The following is a 14143-nucleotide window of genomic DNA, read 5'->3' on the forward strand; positions in this document are numbered from 1 at the left end:
TTGCAGTTTGTCAGGTACATGCTGAACTAGTCCCTTTGGCTATTAAGAACTTTTAGAAATTTTTCTTTTATGTTTCCATGGCAACAAGATGGACTTAGGTTCTATGAGTGGAGAGTTCGTTCCCGGTGCATAACTCATAAACCGTTCAATATTTTTTTCATGAAACTTTGCAGGTTTGTCAGGTACATGCTGAACTGGTGCCGTTTGCTATTTAGACTTTTTAAAAAAAATTATTTTATATGTTTCCATGGCAACAAGATGGACTTAGGTTCTATGAGTGGAGGATTCGTTTCCGGTGCATTACTCATAAACCGTTCAATATTTTTTCATAAAACTTTGCAGGTTTGTCAAGTCCATGCTGAACTGGTGCCGTTTGCTATTTAGAAATTTTAGGAAGTAAGATTGTTTATGTTTCCATGGCAACAAGATGGACTTAGGTTCTATGAGTGGAGGATTCGTTTCCGATGCATTACTCATAAACCGTTCAATATTTTTTCATAAAACTTTGCAGGTTTGTCAAGTACATACTGAACTAGTGCCATTTGCTATTTAGAAATTTTAGGAAATAAGATTGTTTATGTTTCCATGGCAAACAAGATGGTCTTAGGTTCTATGAGTGGAGAGTTCGTTCCCGATGCATAACTCATAAACCGTTCAATATTTTTTTCATGAAACTTTGCAGGTTTGTCAAGTACATGCTGAACTGGTGCCGTTTGCTATTTAGAAATTTTAGGAAATAAGATTTTTTAAGTTTCCATGGCAACAAGATGGACTTAGGTTCTATGAGGGGAGGGTTCGTTTCCCGGAGCATTACTAATAAACCGTTCAATATTTTTTCATGAAACTTTGCAGGTTTTCCAGGTACATGCTGAACTGGTGCCGTTTGCTATTTAGACTTTTTAGAAATTTTTATTTTATATGTTTCCACGGCAACAAGATGGACTTTAGGCTCTGTGAGGGGAGGATTCGTTTCCGGTGCATTACTCATAATCCGTTCAATATTTTTTCATGAAACTTTGCAGTTTGTCAGGTACATGCTGAACTAGTCCCTTTGGCTATTAAGAACTTTTAGAAATTTTTCTTTTATGTTTCCAAGGCAACAAGATGGACTTAGGTTCTATGAGGGGAGAGTTCGTTCCCGGTGCATAACTCACAAACCGTTCAATATTTTTTTCATGAAACTTTGCAGGTTTCTCAAGTACATGCTGAACTGGTGCCGTTTGCTATTTAGACTTTTTAAAAAAAATTATTTTATATGTTTCCATGGCAACAAGATGGACTTAGGTTCTATGAGTGGAGGATTCTTTTCCGGTGCATTACTCATAAACCGTTCAATATTTTTTCATAAAACTTTGCAGGTTTGTCAAGTCCATGCTGAACTGGTGCCGTTTGCTATTTAGAAATTTTAGGAAGTAAGATTGTTTATGTTTCCATGGCAACAAGATGGACTTAGGTTCTATGAGTGGGGGATTCGTTTCCGATGCATTACTCATAAACCGTTCAATATTTTTTCATAAAACTTTGCAGGTTTGTCAAGTACATACTGAACTAGTGCCATTTGCTATTTAGAAATTTTAGGAAATAAGATTGTTTATGTTTCCATGGCAAACAAGATGGTCTTAGGTTCTATGAGTGGAGAGTTCGTTCCCGATGCATAACTCATAAACCGTTCAATATTTTTTTCATGAAACTTTGCAGGTTTGTCAAGTACATGCTGAACTGGTGCCGTTTGCTATTTAGAAATTTTAGGAAATAAGATTTTTTAAGTTTCCATGGCAACAAGATGGACTTAGGTTCTATGAGGGGAGGGTTCGTTCCCGGAGCATTACTAATAAACCGTTCAATATTTTTTCATGAAACTTTGCAGGTTTTCCAGGTACATGCTGAACTGGTGCCGTTTGCTATTTAGACTTTTTAGAAATTTTTATTTTATATGTTTCCACGGCAACAAGATGGACTTTAGGCTCTGTGAGGGGAGGATTCGTTTCCGGTGCATTACTCATAATCCGTTCAATATTTTTTCATGAAACTTTGCAGTTTGTCAGGTACATGCTGAACTAGTCCCTTTGGCTATTAAGAACTTTTAGAAATTTTTCTTTTATGTTTCCATGGCAACAAGATGGACTTAGGTTCTATGAAGGGATAGTTCGTTCCCGGAGTATTACTCATAAACCGTTCAATATTTTTTCATAAAACGTTACATGTCTGACAAGTAAATGCTGAACTGGTGCCTTTTGCTATTTAGAAATTTTAAGGAAAAAAGATTTTTTATGTTTCCATGGCAAAAAAATGGTCTTTGGTTCTATAAGGGGAGAGTTCGTTCCCGGTGCATAACTCATAAACCGTTCAATATATTTTCATAAAACTTTACTTGTCTCTCAGGTACTTGCTGAACTGGTGCCTTTTGCTATTTAGAAATTTTTTATTTTTTTTATTTTTTCATGTTTCCAAGGCAACAAGATTTACTTAGGTTCTATCTGAGTGTAGGATTCGTTTCCGGTGCATTACTCATAATCCGTTCAATATTTCTTCATGAAACTTTGCAGTTTGTCAGCTACATGCTGAACTAGTCCCTTTGGTTTTTTTAGAACTTTTAGAAATTTTTCTTTTATGTTTCCATGGCAAGAAGATAGACTTAGGTTCTATGAGGGGAGAGTTCGTTTCCGGAGCATTACTCATAAACCGTTCAATATTTTTTCATGAAACTTTGCAGGTTTTCCAGGTACATGCTGAACTGGTGCCGTTTGCTATTTAGACTTTTTAGAAATTTTTATTTTATATGTTTCCATGGCAACAAGATGGACTTAGGTTCTATGAGGGGAGGATTCGTTTCCGGTGCATTACTCATAAACCGTTCAATATTTTTTCATAAAACTTTGCAGGTTTGTCAAGTCCATGCTGAACTGGTGCCGTTTGCTATTTAGAAATTTTAGGAAATAAGATTGTTTATGTTTCCATGGCAAACAGGATGGTCTTAGGTTCTATGAGTGGAGAGTTCGTTCCCGGTGCATAACTCATAAACCGTTCAATATTTTTTTCATGAAACTTTGCAGGTTTGTCAAGTCCATGCTGAACTGGTGCCGTTTGCTATTTAGAAATTTTAGGAAATAAGATTGTTTATGTTTCCATGGCAAACAAGATGGTCTTAGGTTCTATGAGTGGAGAGTTCGTTCCCGGTGCATAACTCATAAACCGTTCAATTTTTTTCATGAAACTTTGCAGGTTTGTCAAGTACATGCTGAACTGGTGCCGTTTGCTATTTAGAAATTTTAGGAAATAAGATTTTTTAAGTTTCCATGGCAACAAGATGGACTTAGGTTCTATGAGGGGAGGATTCGTTTCCCGGAGCATTACTAATAAACCGTTCAATATTTTTTCATGAAACTTTGCAGGTTTTCCAGGTACATGCTGAACTGGTGCCGTTTGCTATTTAGACTTTTTAGAAATTTTTATTTTATATGTTTCCACGGCAACAAGATGGACTTTAGGCTCTGTGAGGGGAGGATTCGTTTCCGGTGCATTACTCATAATCCGTTCAATATTTTTTCATGAAACTTTGCAGTTTGTCAGGTACATGCTGAACTAGTCCCTTTGGCTATTAAGAACTTTTAGAAATTTTTCTTTTATGTTTCCATGGCAAGAAGATAGACTTAGGTTCTATGAGGGGAGAGTTCGTTTCCGGAGCATTACTCATAAACCGTTCAATATTTTTTCATGAAACTTTGCAGGTTTGTCAGGTACATGCTGAACTGGTGCCGTTTGCTATTTAGACTTTTTAGAAATTTTTATTTTATATGTTTCTATGGCAACAAGATGGACTTAGGTTCTATGAGGGGAGGATTCGTTTCCGGTGCATTACTCATAAACCGTTCAATATTTTTTCATGAAACTTTGCAGGTTTGTCAAGTCCATGCTGAACTGGTGCCGTTTGCTATTTAGAAATTTTAGGAAATAAGATTGTTTATGTTTCCATGGCAAACAAGATGGTCTTAGGTTCTATGAGTGGAGAGTTCGTTCCCGGTGCATAACTCATAAACCGTTCAATATTTTTTTCATGAAACTTTGCAGGTTTGTCAAGTCCATGCTGAACTAGTGCCGTTTGCTATTTAGAAATTTTAGGAAATAAGATTGTTTATGTTTCCATGGCAAACAAGATGGTCTTAGGTTCTATGAGTGGAGAGTTCGTTCCCGGTGCATAACTCATAAACCGTTCAATATTTTTTTCATGAAACTTTGCAGGTTTGTCAAGTACATGCTGAACTGGTGCCGTTTGCTATTTAGAAATTTTAGGAAATAAGATTTTTTAAGTTTCCATGGCAACAAGATGGACTTAGGTTCTATGAGGGGAGGGTTCGTTTCCCGGAGCATTACTTATAAACCGTTCAATATTTTTTCATGAAACTTTGCAGGTTTTCCAGGTACATGCTGAACTGGTGCCGTTTGCTATTTAGACTTTTTAGAAATTTTTATTTTATATGTTTCCACGGCAACAAGATGGACCTTTAGGCTCTGTGAGGGGAGGATTCGTTTCCGGTGCATTACTCATAATCCGTTCAATATTTTTTCATGAAACTTTGCAGTTTGTCAGGTACATGCTGAACTAGTCCCTTTGGCTATTAAGAACTTTTAGAAATTTTTCTTTTATGTTTCCATGGCAACAAGATGGACTTAGGTTCTATGAGTGGAGAGTTCGTTCCCGGTGCATAACTCATAAACCGTTCAATATTTTTTTCATGAAACTTTGCAGGTTTGTCAGGTACATGCTGAACTGGTGCCGTTTGCTATTTAGACTTTTTAAAAAAAATTATTTTATATGTTTCCATGGCAACAAGATGGACTTAGGTTCTATGAGTGGAGGATTCGTTTCCGGTGCATTACTCATAAACCGTTCAATATTTTTTCATAAAACTTTGCAGGTTTGTCAAGTCCATGCTGAACTGGTGCCGTTTGCTATTTAGAAATTTTAGGAAGTAAGATTGTTTATGTTTCCATGGCAACAAGATGGACTTAGGTTCTATGAGTGGAGGATTCGTTTCCGATGCATTACTCATAAACCGTTCAATATTTTTTCATAAAACTTTGCAGGTTTGTCAAGTACATACTGAACTAGTGCCATTTGCTATTTAGAAATTTTAGGAAATAAGATTGTTTATGTTTCCATGGCAAACAAGATGGTCTTAGGTTCTATGAGTGGAGAGTTCGTTCCCGATGCATAACTCATAAACCGTTCAATATTTTTTTCATGAAACTTTGCAGGTTTGTCAAGTACATGCTGAACTGGTGCCGTTTGCTATTTAGAAATTTTAGGAAATAAGATTTTTTAAGTTTCCATGGCAACAAGATGGACTTAGGTTCTATGAGGGGAGGGTTCGTTTCCCGGAGCATTACTAATAAACCGTTCAATATTTTTTCATGAAACTTTGCAGGTTTTCCAGGTACATGCTGAACTGGTGCCGTTTGCTATTTAGACTTTTTAGAAATTTTTATTTTATATGTTTCCACGGCAACAAGATGGACTTTAGGCTCTGTGAGGGGAGGATTCGTTTCCGGTGCATTACTCATAATCCGTTCAATATTTTTTCATGAAACTTTGCAGTTTGTCAGGTACATGCTGAACTAGTCCCTTTGGCTATTAAGAACTTTTAGAAATTTTTCTTTTATGTTTCCAAGGCAACAATATGGACTTAGGTTCTATGAGGGGAGAGTTCGTTCCCGGTGCATAACTCACAAACCGTTCAATATTTTTTTCATGAAACTTTGCAGGTTTCTCAAGTACATGCTGAACTGGTGCCGTTTGCTATTTAGACTTTTTAAAAAAAATTATTTTATATGTTTCCATGGCAACAAGATGGACTTAGGTTCTATGAGTGGAGGATTCGTTTCCGGTGCATTACTCATAAACCGTTCAATATTTTTTCATAAAACTTTGCAGGTTTGTCAAGTCCATGCTGAACTGGTGCCGTTTGCTATTTAGAAATTTTAGGAAGTAAGATTGTTTATGTTTCCATGGCAACAAGATGGACTTAGGTTCTATGAGTGGGGGATTCGTTTCCGATGCATTACTCATAAACCGTTCAATATTTTTTCATAAAACTTTGCAGGTTTGTCAAGTACATACTGAACTAGTGCCATTTGCTATTTAGAAATTTTAGGAAATAAGATTGTTTATGTTTCCATGGCAAACAAGATGGTCTTAGGTTCTATGAGTGGAGAGTTCGTTCCCGATGCATAACTCATAAACCGTTCAATATTTTTTTCATGAAACTTTGCAGGTTTGTCAAGTACATGCTGAACTGGTGCCGTTTGCTATTTAGAAATTTTAGGAAATAAGATTTTTTAAGTTTCCATGGCAACAAGATGGACTTAGGTTCTATGAGGGGAGGGTTCGTTCCCGGAGCATTACTAATAAACCGTTCAATATTTTTTCATGAAACTTTGCAGGTTTTCCAGGTACATGCTGAACTGGTGCCGTTTGCTATTTAGACTTTTTAGAAATTTTTATTTTATATGTTTCCACGGCAACAAGATGGACTTTAGGCTCTGTGAGGGGAGGATTCGTTTCCGGTGCATTACTCATAATCCGTTCAATATTTTTTCATGAAACTTTGCAGTTTGTCAGGTACATGCTGAACTAGTCCCTTTGGCTATTAAGAACTTTTAGAAATTTTTCTTTTATGTTTCCATGGCAACAAGATGGACTTAGGTTCTATGAAGGGATAGTTCGTTCCCGGAGTATTACTCATAAACCGTTCAATATTTTTTCATAAAACGTTACATGTCTGACAAGTAAATGCTGAACTGGTGCCTTTTGCTATTTAGAAATTTTAAGGAAAAAAGATTTTTTATGTTTCCATGGCAAAAAAATGGTCTTTGGTTCTATAAGGGGAGAGTTCGTTCCCGGTGCATAACTCATAAACCGTTCAATATATTTTCATAAAACTTTACTTGTCTCTCAGGTACTTGCTGAACTGGTGCCTTTTGCTATTTAGAAATTTTTTATTTTTTTTATTTTTTCATGTTTCCAAGGCAACAAGATTTACTTAGGTTCTATCTGAGTGTAGGATTCGTTTCCGGTGCATTACTCATAATCCGTTCAATATTTCTTCATGAAACTTTGCAGTTTGTCAGCTACATGCTGAACTAGTCCCTTTGGTTTTTTTAGAACTTTTAGAAATTTTTCTTTTATGTTTCCATGGCAAGAAGATAGACTTAGGTTCTATGAGGGGAGAGTTCGTTTCCGGAGCATTACTCATAAACCGTTCAATATTTTTTCATGAAACTTTGCAGGTTTGTCAGGTACATGCTGAACTGGTGCCGTTTGCTATTTAGACTTTTTAGAAATTTTTATTTTATATGTTTCCATGGCAACAAGATGGACTTAGGTTCTATGAGGGGAGGATTCGTTTCCGGTGCATTACTCATAAACCGTTCAATATTTTTTCATGAAACTTTGCAGGTTTGTCAGGTACATGCTGAACTGGTGCCGTTTGCTATTTAGACTTTTTAGAAATTTTTATTTTATATGTTTCTATGGCAACAAGATGGACTTAGGTTCTATGAGGGGAGGATTCGTTTCCGGTGCATTACTCATAAACCGTTCAATATTTTTTCATGAAACTTTGCAGGTTTGTCAAGTCCATGCTGAACTGGTGCCGTTTGCTATTTAGAAATTTTAGGAAATAAGATTGTTTATGTTTCCATGGCAAACAAGATGGTCTTAGGTTCTATGAGTGGAGAGTTCGTTCCCGGTGCATAACTCATAAACCGTTCAATATTTTTTTCATGAAACTTTGCAGGTTTGTCAAGTCCATGCTGAACTGGTGCCGTTTGCTATTTAGAAATTTTAGGAAATAAGATTGTTTATGTTTCCATGGCAAACAAGATGGTCTTAGGTTCTATGAGTGGAGAGTTCGTTCCCGGTGCATAACTCATAAACCGTTCAATATTTTTTTCATGAAACTTTGCAGGTTTGTCAAGTACATGCTGAACTGGTGCCGTTTGCTATTTAGAAATTTTAGGAAATAAGATTTTTTAAGTTTCCATGGCAACAAGATGGACTTAGGTTCTATGAGGGGAGGGTTCGTTTCCCGGAGCATTACTCATAAACCGTTCAATATTTTTTCATGAAACTTTGCAGGTTTTCCAGGTACATGCCGAACTGGTGCCGTTTGCTATTTAGACTTTTTAGAAATTTTTATTTTATATGTTTCCACGGCAACAAGATGGACTTTAGGCTCTGTGAGGGGAGGATTCGTTTCCGGTGCATTACTCATAATCCGTTCAATATTTTTTCATGAAACTTTGCAGTTTGTCAGGTACATGCTGAACTAGTCCCTTTGGCTATTAAGAACTTTTAGAAGTTTTTCTTTTATGTTTCCATGGCAACAAGATGGACTTAGGTTCTATGAGGGGAGAGTTCGTTCCCGGTGCATAACTCATAAACCGTTCAATATTTTTTTCATGAAACTTTGCAGGTTTGTCAAGTACATGCTGAACTGGTGCCGTTTGCTATTTAGACTTTTTTTAAAAAATTATTTTATATGTTTCCATGGCAACAAGATGGACTTAGGTTCTATGAGTGGAGGATTCGTTTCCGGTGCATTACTCATAAACCGTTCAATATTTTTTCATAAAACTTTGCAGGTTTGTCAAGTCCATGCTGAACTGGTGCCGTTTGCTATTTAGAAATTTTAGGAAGTAAGATTGTTTATGTTTCCATGGCAACAAGATGGACTTAGGTTCTATGAGTGGAGGATTCGTTTCCGGTGCATTACTCATAAACCGTTCAATATTTTTTCATAAAACTTTGCAGGTTTGTCAAGTACATACTGAACTAGTGCCATTTGCTATTTAGAAATTTTAGGAAATAAGATTGTTTATGTTTCCATGGCAAACAAGATGGTCTTAGGTTCTATGAGTGGAGAGTTCGTTCCCGATGCATAACTCATAAACCGTTCAATATTTTTTTCATGAAACTTTGCAGGTTTGTCAAGTACATGCTGAACTGGTGCCGTTTGCTATTTAGAAATTTTAGGAAATAAGATTGTTTATGTTTCCATGGCAACAAGATGGACTTAGGTTCTATGAGGGGAGGGTTCGTTCCCGGAGCATTACTAATAAACCGTTCAATATTTTTTCATGAAACTTTGCAGGTTTTCCAGGTACATGCTGAACTGGTGCCGTTTGCTATTTAGACTTTTTAGAAATTTTTATTTTATATGTTTCCACGGCAACAAGATGGACTTTAGGCTCTGTGAGGGGAGGATTCGTTTCCGGTGCATTACTCATAATCCGTTCAATATTTTTTCATGAAACTTTGCAGTTTGTCAGGTACATGCTGAACTAGTCCCTTTGGCTATTAAGAACTTTTAGAAATTTTTCTTTTATGTTTCCATGGCAACAAGATGGACTTAGGTTCTATGAAGGGATAGTTCGTTCCCGGAGTATTACTCATAAACCGTTCAATATTTTTTCATAAAACGTTACATGTCTGACAAGTAAATGCTGAACTGGTGCCTTTTGCTATTTAGAAATTTTAAGGAAAAAAGATTTTTTATGTTTCCATGGCAAAAAAATGGTCTTTGGTTCTATAAGGGGAGAGTTCGTTCCCGGTGCATAACTCATAAACCGTTCAATATATTTTCATAAAACTTTACTTGTCTCTCAGGTACTTGCTGAACTGGTGCCTTTTGCTATTTAGAATTTTTTTATTTTTTTTATTTTTTCATGTTTCCAAGGCAACAAGATTGACTTAGGTTCTATCTGAGTGTAGGATTCGTTTCCGGTGCATTACTCATAAACCGTTCAATATTTTTTCATGAAATTTTAGATGTCTGTCAAGTACATGCTGAACTGGTGCCATTTGCTATTAAGAATATTTAGAAATTTTTATTTTATATTTCCATGGCAACAAGATGGACTTAGGTTCTATGAGGGGAGGATTCGTTTCCGGTGCATTACTCATAAACCGTTCAATATTTTTTCATGAAACTTTGCAGGTTTGTCAAGTCCATGCTGAACTGGTGCCGTTTGCTATTTAGAAATTTTAGGAAATAAGATTGTTTATGTTTCCATGGCAAACAAGATGGTCTTAGGTTCTATGAGTGGAGAGTTCGTTCCCGGTGCATAACTCATAAACCGTTCAATATTTTTTTCATGAAACTTTGCAGGTTTGTCAAGTCCATGCTGAACTGGTGCCGTTTGCTATTTAGAAATTTTAGGAAATAAGATTGTTTATGTTTCCATGGCAAACAAGATGGTCTTAGGTTCTATGAGTGGAGAGTTCGTTCCCGGTGCATAACTCAAAAACCGTTCAATTTTTTTCATGAAACTTTGCAGGTTTGTCAAGTACATGCTGAACTGGTGCCGTTTGCTATTTAGACATTTTAGGAAATAAGATTTTTTATGTTTCCATGGCAACAAGATGGACTTAGGTTCTATGAGGGGAGGGTTCGTTTCCGGAGCATTACTAATAAACCGTTCAATATTTTTTCATGAAACTTTGCAAGTTTTCCAGGTACATGCTGAACTGGTGCCGTTTGCTATTTAGACTTTTTAGAAATTTTTATTTTATATGTTTCCACGGCAACAAGATGGACTTTAGGCTCTGTGAGGGGAGGATTCGTTTCCGGTGCATTACTCATAATCCTTTCAATATTTTTTCATGAAACTTTGCAGTTTGTCAGGTACATGCTGAACTAGTCCCTTTGGCTATTAAGAACTTTTAGAAATTTTTCTTTTATGTTTCCATGGCAAGAAGATAGACTTAGGTTCTATGAGGGGAGAGTTCGTTTCCGGAGCATTACTCATAAACCGTTCAATATTTTTTCATGAAACTTTGCAGGTTTGTCAGGTACATGCTGAACTGGTGCCGTTTGCTATTTAGACTTTTTAGAAATTTTTATTTTATATGTTTCTATGGCAACAAGATGGACTTAGGTTCTATGAGGGGAGGATTCGTTTCCGGTGCATTACTCATAAACCGTTCAATATTTTTTCATGAAACTTTGCAGGTTTGTCAAGTCCATGCTGAACTGGTGCCGTTTGCTATTTAGAAATTTTAGGAAATAAGATTGTTTATGTTTCCATGGCAAACAAGATGGTCTTAGGTTCTATGAGTGGAGAGTTCGTTCCCGGTGCATAACTCATAAACCGTTCAATATTTTTTTCATGAAACTTTGCAGGTTTGTCAAGTCCATGCTGAACTGGTGCCGTTTGCTATTTAGAAATTTTAGGAAATAAGATTGTTTATGTTTCCATGGCAAACAAGATGGTCTTAGGTTCTATGAGTGGAGAGTTCGTTCCCGGTGCATAACTCATAAACCGTTCAATATTTTTTTCATGAAACTTTGCAGGTTTGTCAAGTACATGCTGAACTGGTGCCGTTTGCTATTTAGAAATTTTAGGAAATAAGATTTTTTAAGTTTCCATGGCAACAAGATGGACTTAGGTTCTATGAGGGGAGGGTTCGTTTCCCGGAGCATTACTCATAAACCGTTCAATATTTTTTCATGAAACTTTGCAGGTTTTCCAGGTACATGCCGAACTGGTGCCGTTTGCTATTTAGACTTTTTAGAAATTTTTATTTTATATGTTTCCACGGCAACAAGATGGACTTTAGGCTCTGTGAGGGGAGGATTCGTTTCCGGTGCATTACTCATAATCCGTTCAATATTTTTTCATGAAACTTTGCAGTTTGTCAGGTACATGCTGAACTAGTCCCTTTGGCTATTAAGAACTTTTAGAAGTTTTTCTTTTATGTTTCCATGGCAACAAGATGGACTTAGGTTCTATGAGGGGAGAGTTCGTTCCCGGTGCATAACTCATAAACCGTTCAATATCTTTTTCATGAAACTTTGCAGGTTTGTCAAGTACATGCTGAACTGGTGCCGTTTGCTATTTAGACTTTTTTTAAAAAATTATTTTATATGTTTCCATGGCAACAAGATGGACTTAGGTTCTATGAGTGGAGGATTCGTTTCCGGTGCATTACTCATAAACCGTTCAATATTTTTTCATAAAACTTTGCAGGTTTGTCAAGTCCATGCTGAACTGGTGCCGTTTGCTATTTAGAAATTTTAGGAAGTAAGATTGTTTATGTTTCCATGGCAACAAGATGGACTTAGGTTCTATGAGTGGAGGATTCGTTTCCGGTGCATTACTCATAAACCGTTCAATATTTTTTCATAAAACTTTGCAGGTTTGTCAAGTACATACTGAACTAGTGCCATTTGCTATTTAGAAATTTTAGGAAATAAGATTGTTTATGTTTCCATGGCAAACAAGATGGTCTTAGGTTCTATGAGTGGAGAGTTCGTTCCCGATGCATAACTCATAAACCGTTCAATATTTTTTTCATGAAACTTTGCAGGTTTGTCAAGTACATGCTGAACTGGTGCCGTTTGCTATTTAGAAATTTTAGGAAATAAGATTTTTTAAGTTTCCATGGCAACAAGATGGACTTAGGTTCTATGAGGGGAGGGTTCGTTCCCGGAGCATTACTAATAAACCGTTCAATATTTTTTCATGAAACTTTGCAGGTTTTCCAGGTACATGCTGAACTGGTGCCGTTTGCTATTTAGACTTTTTAGAAATTTTTATTTTATATGTTTCCACGGCAACAAGATGGACTTTAGGCTCTGTGAGGGGAGGATTCGTTTCCGGTGCATTACTCATAATCCGTTCAATATTTTTTCATGAAACTTTGCAGTTTGTCAGGTACATGCTGAACTAGTCCCTTTGGCTATTAAGAACTTTTAGAAATTTTTCTTTTATGTTTCCATGGCAACAAGATGGACTTAGGTTCTATGAAGGGATAGTTCGTTCCCGGAGTATTACTCATAAACCGTTCAATATTTTTTCATAAAACGTTACATGTCTGACAAGTAAATGCTGAACTGGTGCCTTTTGCTATTTAGAAATTTTAAGGAAAAAAGATTTTTTATGTTTCCATGGCAAAAAAATGGTCTTTGGTTCTATAAGGGGAGAGTTCGTTCCCGGTGCATAACTCATAAACCGTTCAATATATTTTCATAAAACTTTACTTGTCTCTCAGGTACTTGCTGAACTGGTGCCTTTTGCTATTTAGAAATTTTTTATTTTTTTTATTTTTTCATGTTTCCAAGGCAACAAGATTTACTTAGGTTCTATCTGAGTGTAGGATTCGTTTCCGGTGCATTACTCATAATCCGTTCAATATTTCTTCATGAAACTTTGCAGTTTGTCAGCTACATGCTGAACTAGTCCCTTTGGTTTTTTTAGAACTTTTAGAAATTTTTCTTTTATGTTTCCATGGCAAGAAGATAGACTTAGGTTCTATGAGGGGAGAGTTCGTTTCCGGAGCATTACTCATAAACCGTTCAATATTTTTTCATGAAACTTTGCAGGTTTGTCAGGTACATGCTGAACTGGTGCCGTTTGCTATTTAGACTTTTTAGAAATTTTTATTTTATATGTTTCCATGGCAACAAGATGGACTTAGGTTCTATGAGTGGAGGATTCGTTTCCGGTGCATTACTCATAAACCGTTCAATATTTTTTCATGAAACTTTGCAGGTTTGTCAGGTACATGCTGAACTGGTGCCGTTTGCTATTTAGACTTTTTAGAAATTTTTATTTTATATGTTTCTATGGCAACAAGATGGACTTAGGTTCTATGAGGGGAGGATTCGTTTCCGGTGCATTACTCATAAACCGTTCAATATTTTTTCATGAAACTTTGCAGGTTTGTCAAGTCCATGCTGAACTGGTGCCGTTTGCTATTTAGAAATTTTAGGAAATAAGATTGTTTATGTTTCCATGGCAAACAAGATGGTCTTAGGTTCTATGAGTGGAGAGTTCGTTCCCGGTGCATAACTCATAAACCGTTCAATATTTTTTTCATGAAACTTTGCAGGTTTGTCAAGTCCATGCTGAACTGGTGCCGTTTGCTATTTAGAAATTTTAGGAAATAAGATTGTTTATGTTTCCATGGCAAACAAGATGGTCTTAGGTTCTATGAGTGGAGAGTTCGTTCCCGGTGCATAACTCATAAACCGTTCAATATTTTTTTCATGAAACTTTGCAGGTTTGTCAAGTACATGCTGAACTGGTGCCGTTTGCTATTTAGAAATTTTAGGAAATAAGATTTTTTAAGTTTCCATGG

This window comes from Haliotis rufescens, unplaced genomic scaffold (genome assembly GCF_023055435.1).
Source record: "Haliotis rufescens isolate VD_foot unplaced genomic scaffold, xgHalRufe1.0.p SCAF_5, whole genome shotgun sequence".
Lineage (NCBI taxonomy): Eukaryota > Metazoa > Mollusca > Gastropoda > Lepetellida > Haliotidae > Haliotis > Haliotis rufescens.